Source organism: Cupressus sempervirens, chromosome 4 (assembly GCF_028749045.1).
Source record: "Cupressus sempervirens isolate cs-2001-9-10 chromosome 4, ASM2874904v1, whole genome shotgun sequence".
Taxonomy (NCBI): Eukaryota; Viridiplantae; Streptophyta; class Pinopsida; order Cupressales; family Cupressaceae; genus Cupressus; species Cupressus sempervirens.
Genome location: NC_143121.1, coordinates 560,175,779 through 560,181,778, shown reverse-complemented (window position 1 = coordinate 560,181,778; position 6,000 = coordinate 560,175,779).

Here is a 6,000-nt window from a genome sequence, read left to right as displayed (position 1 = left end):
TAAAGGAAATAGGAGGAATGGAAACATTAGAAACACTAGGTAAAGTGTATGAATCTACATGAATGGAAGAAACAACTGGAGGACCACTTGGAACTATAGTTGGTAGAGGACTATAATAAATAAAAGGAACATTATGATAAGAAGGTTGTGATGTAGGAAGAACTCATGAGGAACACTCATAGGAATAGAGGGAACCATAATAGTCACCAAAGAATGAGTATAGGTAGGAATAATAGGTAAAGGAATAGAAGAAGGTTCTACACTAGTGATAGGAGGAATCAACCCTAAATCTTGAGGTTCTTGAGCTAAAGATTTAACACTTGAATGCACAAGGTGAGTAATACCACATAAGAGATTAAAACCTTGATCAATATCACAAAGAAATTTCTTAAGAGCCTCTATATCTTGAATAGAATCTTCATTATGGTTTTCTTGCATAAGCCAATTACCCATTTTATCAAGTTTAGTTGAAAGTTTTTGGACTTGTTCAAAAGGAACTCTTAAAGCATCATCATCATCACGAGATGAGCTATAAGAATTTTGCTCCATAAGAGGATTGAAATAATGATTAATCAAATTATCATCCAGAATCCTAAGGAAAGGATAGGAAGATTCAGGATCAAAGGTAGCCCTAATTCTACAACTTTGTCTAATTAGAATTCTAGAAGTAGTAAAGCTCATAAACCAATGCAATGCAAATGAACTAAAATAAAACATTAAGAATGATTTTTTTTGTATTTTGAAAGAGATTTTGCAACCTTTTTGTATTTTTTAAATATATATGCAAGAAATATAATTATCATGAAAGATTTAACATAAAAGACAAATCTAACACCAATAATATAAAAGGAAATCTAACACCACAAAACACAAAAGGGCATCTAATTCCACAAAAGAAGAGGGTAAGCATGTTGAGTTCACCAAAATAAATAGAATAAGAAATATATATGTATGGATATGGTATAATATAAATGTTTTGGAGAATATAGGACCTATTCTTAACCCAAATTCCCAAAAGGAATTATCCAAATTGATGAATTGCAAAGAAGTGATCAATGCACAAATGAATCAAACAATGGAGAATATGACGAAAGGAGGAAATCCTATAATCTACTATAGAAAGTATGTACTTGAAATATTGAATGAATAGAAGGAAAATACTAACCTCAAAGTAGGGAAAATTGGGAAAATGATGATTTTTGATCTCTTTGCACAAATTCGAGAAACTTTGCAACCTGCTCTAGAATATAAATGTTAAGATAGAGAAAAACTAGAAAACTTGTCCTTCCAAGGGTAGGTTGACCTTGAACCAGATAGTGGGGCACAATCTTACCCCAAAAAGTGGACCTTGACCTGCATTGCTTTGATGAAAATTTTGTTTGCAGATCTCAGAAGTTCACCAAAAAGGGTATCCAAACTTGAACTCCAATTTTTTGTCTTGTACCTGTACCTACAAGAAAAATGATTTTTTTGTTTCAATTGGGGGGGGGGGGGTGGGTGGGTTTCCTTGGTCAAACCCCAATTTGGAATCAACCTTGAAATTATAATTATAATTATAATATGTATAAACAAAGTAAATGGAACTATTCACCTTGCTTATGTTGAAATCCTTGTGGAGGATTCAAATCCTTGAATCCACAAGTATGGATGCTCCAAATGACTATAAATTTGTATGTAAGATGTGTCAAATCAATGGAATAAGATCTTCAACACCAATCTTGAATATATATTAGCACAAGAAGAGGCTTGAATGAATTTAAATGGAGAAATCTTCAACAAGAGGGTTGCATAGAGATTAAATCCTTCAATGGCTAACAATGGATCTCCTTAATGAATTGGATTTTGAATACTTGAATGCTTGAATTCTTGATAATGGATCATCTGATATAATGTCTCCTCATAAAAAGTAGATATCAAAACTTCATAGTACATGGATGTCAAAATGAGAGAAGAAGGCTTCCTTATATAGTGATCTAGGGTACAAACTTCTAGAGAGGCCAATATTGGAGAATTTAATCCCAATTAACCTTAACCCATAGAAATGGACCTATATTAAATTAAATTTAAGATTTTACCATTCCAAAACTTGAAATATCTGATCTAGAAGTGAGAAAATGAAACTTTTCAAAACCTGCTATCCTAAAACCTCTAGAACTAGAAATTTTGACCTAGGGTTAGGGTCAAGGTTGACTCTGCACTTGGTTAGGGTCAAGGTTGTTGTTGACCTAGGTCAGGGTTAAGGTCAACCTTGACTCTTTAGGTCATCACTGATCCAAAATGTCAAAATCTTTAGTTTCTTAGAGACAGTTGTTAGAAAGAGGCTAAAAATAGGGGAGAAAAGAAGAACAAGAGGAAACAGCTAGATCCTTGCAAAGGCCTATTCAAGGCACTTGGCATGAAACTAGACCACTTACTTAGAGGGTTAAATTCTCTTAACATTGAAGTTATTCTATTTTAAGATGATACACTTACCAAATACATCTCAATTACATAATCAACTGCCAGTGAATATATCAGACGTTGCCCTTTAACAACTTGTACATAATGATCTCCAACATCTCCTATCACAAACATAACATCAAAAACATATCTTCAACCATGATCTAATCTCATTTAACATCATCCCATCTTATTAATCGATACTGTATGTTAGAAAAATAGACCTGTTAGAAGCAAGAGCAAACAAACAAACATTAGTTGCACATGGATATTATGATATTAAAAAAAAAATGTAACACAACTAATGTAATGCTTGAGTTTTGCAACTCATAGAAACCAATAAATCAAATCCTCAAGTAATCTCAAATAGCTCAACAAAGGCACCCATGAGAGGCCTTGTTGGTGTGTTAAGATTGGAGGGATGTTGGTGTGCTCTCTCCACACACAACTATGGTGAATCTCTTGATGTGAAAAATGCAAGTATGATAATGAAACTATGCTAGATTAAATGAGGAACACCTCAAACAATGGCTATGGAGGAAGCCATGTTTGAGAGCATTCAAGTGGATGTGGAGATGGAATGCAATAAAGAAACTAAGCTAATGTGCAAACTAAGGTAGTATGCAAGTGAAATGAAGATGTAAATGCATGAACAAACTAATCTAACAATGAAAATGCAAGCTATCAAATACTAAGGGTTAGTATGCAAGCAACTCTAGAAAATCACTACAAAGCTCAAAACTCAAACTAACATGATAACAAGGAGACATGTAGGCAAGCCATGCAAGTGGTCAACATTCAAAGTTTGCTCACACATGTGTGAGAAAACTTGGAGAGAGGAGTTGGAGACAAAGTTTGCAAGAGGTGTGAGAAGTGGGAGTGGTCCTCACACATGTGTGAACACACACTTAGGCTTAAGAAGGGATTTGGCAAGGTGATTAAGGTAATTAAGTGAGGTTAAATGGTGGATAGGCTTAGGAGGATGAAAGTGATGGTTGTAGGCTAGGTATAGGATTAAATTAAACATGATTTAATTTAATCATGGGTTTAGAGGAATTAATGAGATAGAGGGATTTAAATAAATAGAATTTATTTAAAAAGGGGATTTATGAAGGGATCATGTATTAAATAAATTTAACAAATTAAGGATGGAAGTATTTAGATCAAATTTAAATACCTTAGAAAAGTGAACCTACTTAATTAAATAAATTTAATTAAATAGGTAGACGAATATGACAAATATAATTAATAAATAAATAATTAATTATAATGTCAAGGATAATATTAAATAAATTATTATAGTGTTTTGGGATGATTTTAAGCATCTACAGTTTGCCCCTCTTTGATGTGATGTTGGAACAACATCATATCAAAGAAAAGAAAATATAGGTTGCCCTAGAGAAGGTAGGAGTCTTAAAAACAATGACAAAGGAGGAGGGTGCCCCCTTGTGAAAATTGGCAAAAAATAAATTTTGAGCAATTTTTGCGAAAAGGTCTTTGGAAGAAAGGGAATAGAAGAAAAAGGGAAGAAATGAAGACATTGCATGACTTGCGGATAAACAGGGGACAAACATGGCTTAAGGAAGCCACGAGCTCAAATAGGGGGCCTTAGGGGGCCTATATAAGCCTCCAAGGGGCTCAAAGAAGGTCATTTGCACACCTAAAGAGTAGAGCATCCAGAGCAAAGATGAACACGATTGATCATTTGGAGCTTAGTAAGCACATTTGAGAGCACCAGTGATCAGCCAAGATGGGCCCACCGATAAGTCATCTGATCCTCTTTGTCATTTTGGTTGGTTAGAGTAGGTTAGATGCATTTATTACACCATAAATAGGGAAAAATTATGGTCATGATGGAGACAACAATCCTTTCCTTGTCGTCTATGCTAATGAAAAACTAGAGATCACATCATTTGTGGAGATGACAAGACCTATCCTGTCATCTACATAGAGAACAAGCTAGGGAAGGGGGTTCATGGAGATAATAGAGTTCAACCTAGCATCTACACGACTAATAAAAGGGGCTAAAGGGCAGTAGAGATGACGATCCACTATTTGTCATCCCTAGAAATGACAAAATATAGTCATTGATAGGAAATAGGCATTTGTAAAGACTATGGTCTATGCTGATCAATGTCTATGTTGATCAGTGTCTACACGTATCAACATTTGCACCGATTAGCATCTGCACTGATTGGGACAAATCAATGGAGGACAAGGTAGGATTCTCCATTCTAGGGATAGCTTAGGCTAAAGAAACTAACCCTCTACATGTCTATGCTGTAGGAGGAGATGGTGGTTTTTTGATCGAGGGAGCATTATCCCCCTATGATGGTGCTTGAGGGGAGGTTGATAGATGCTGACTGGGGGCACATCTGACTATGTGGATTAGAGCATGTACATGAGTGGCCAGACTTGAATGCACACTTAGCACAACTATCAACACTCATCGAGAAAAGGCACACACCCACTAGGAGCTTCCATATGCCTACTAGAGAGGCAACAGTCACACTGTTGGATGTGTGGTAGATTCTAAGAGTGCCCATCTGAGGGGCATATCCAGAGTATGTACTAGAGGGTTTAGACCCATTTTTTCAAGAGTGCTTTGGATAGCAATGATAGAGACTACTGATCCATAGATGATGGCTGACCTAGAGAGGAGCGTTGGAGTAGAGACTACCCAGATTAGCTATGTATGTAGTCTCACTAATTTGGTGAATGGTACTAGACCATGCTAGGCATGGCTTCCCCATTGGGTGGGTGCAAGTGCTGAGCACCCTTCTACAGGAGGATGGAGAGGTTTACTGCTAGGGCTAGACCATTTTGGCTGATCTATATCATGATCTACACATGTGTGCATATCAGACGTAGAGGATGATAAGGCCAGGGCTAACACTACTGATGGTATGGTCTTAGGAGCACATCGGGGTCACGCGGCCTATCACCAAATAGAAAACTATACATCCTGGTGATCCATTTGCCTATAGATACCAGCCACCCATTTAGTACAAATTCATAGAGTCTATGGGATTTTGGTGGCATTATTTGGATGAGATCATCATGTTCGATTGGACTCCATATGATGGGGTAGAGTGGTGGGGTATAGTTTTGGTAGCTGGTAGAGAGGATGACTCTGAGGATTAGATGTACCTACCATTTACATAGATTGACTACTAGATTATTAGATGTTTGATGCATGTGATAATGTGATACATGCACTCTAGGGTGTAGTGATAGTTTGGGAGAGTGCAGGAGGCTATTCCTGATAGGTTTTTGTACCACATCATCTCATGAGAGTATGATACTCTATGGGGTCACAAGACTAACCTATGGTTGGACCAAATTTCATGGGTGTCAATGCCACCAGTGCCTTGGGTACATGGGCAAGATTGAGGAGATGCGAGGGTGATAGCAACATATGCATAGTGGTGGGCAGCTCATCAGCCTGTGAGATTGACAGTGCTTGGGGCACCACCATCAGTGAAGTAGGTGTAGGGAGAGGGGGAGGGAGCAGGGGATGGTGGGTAGGTAGCTATGATGCCACCACCAGCATAGGAAGCA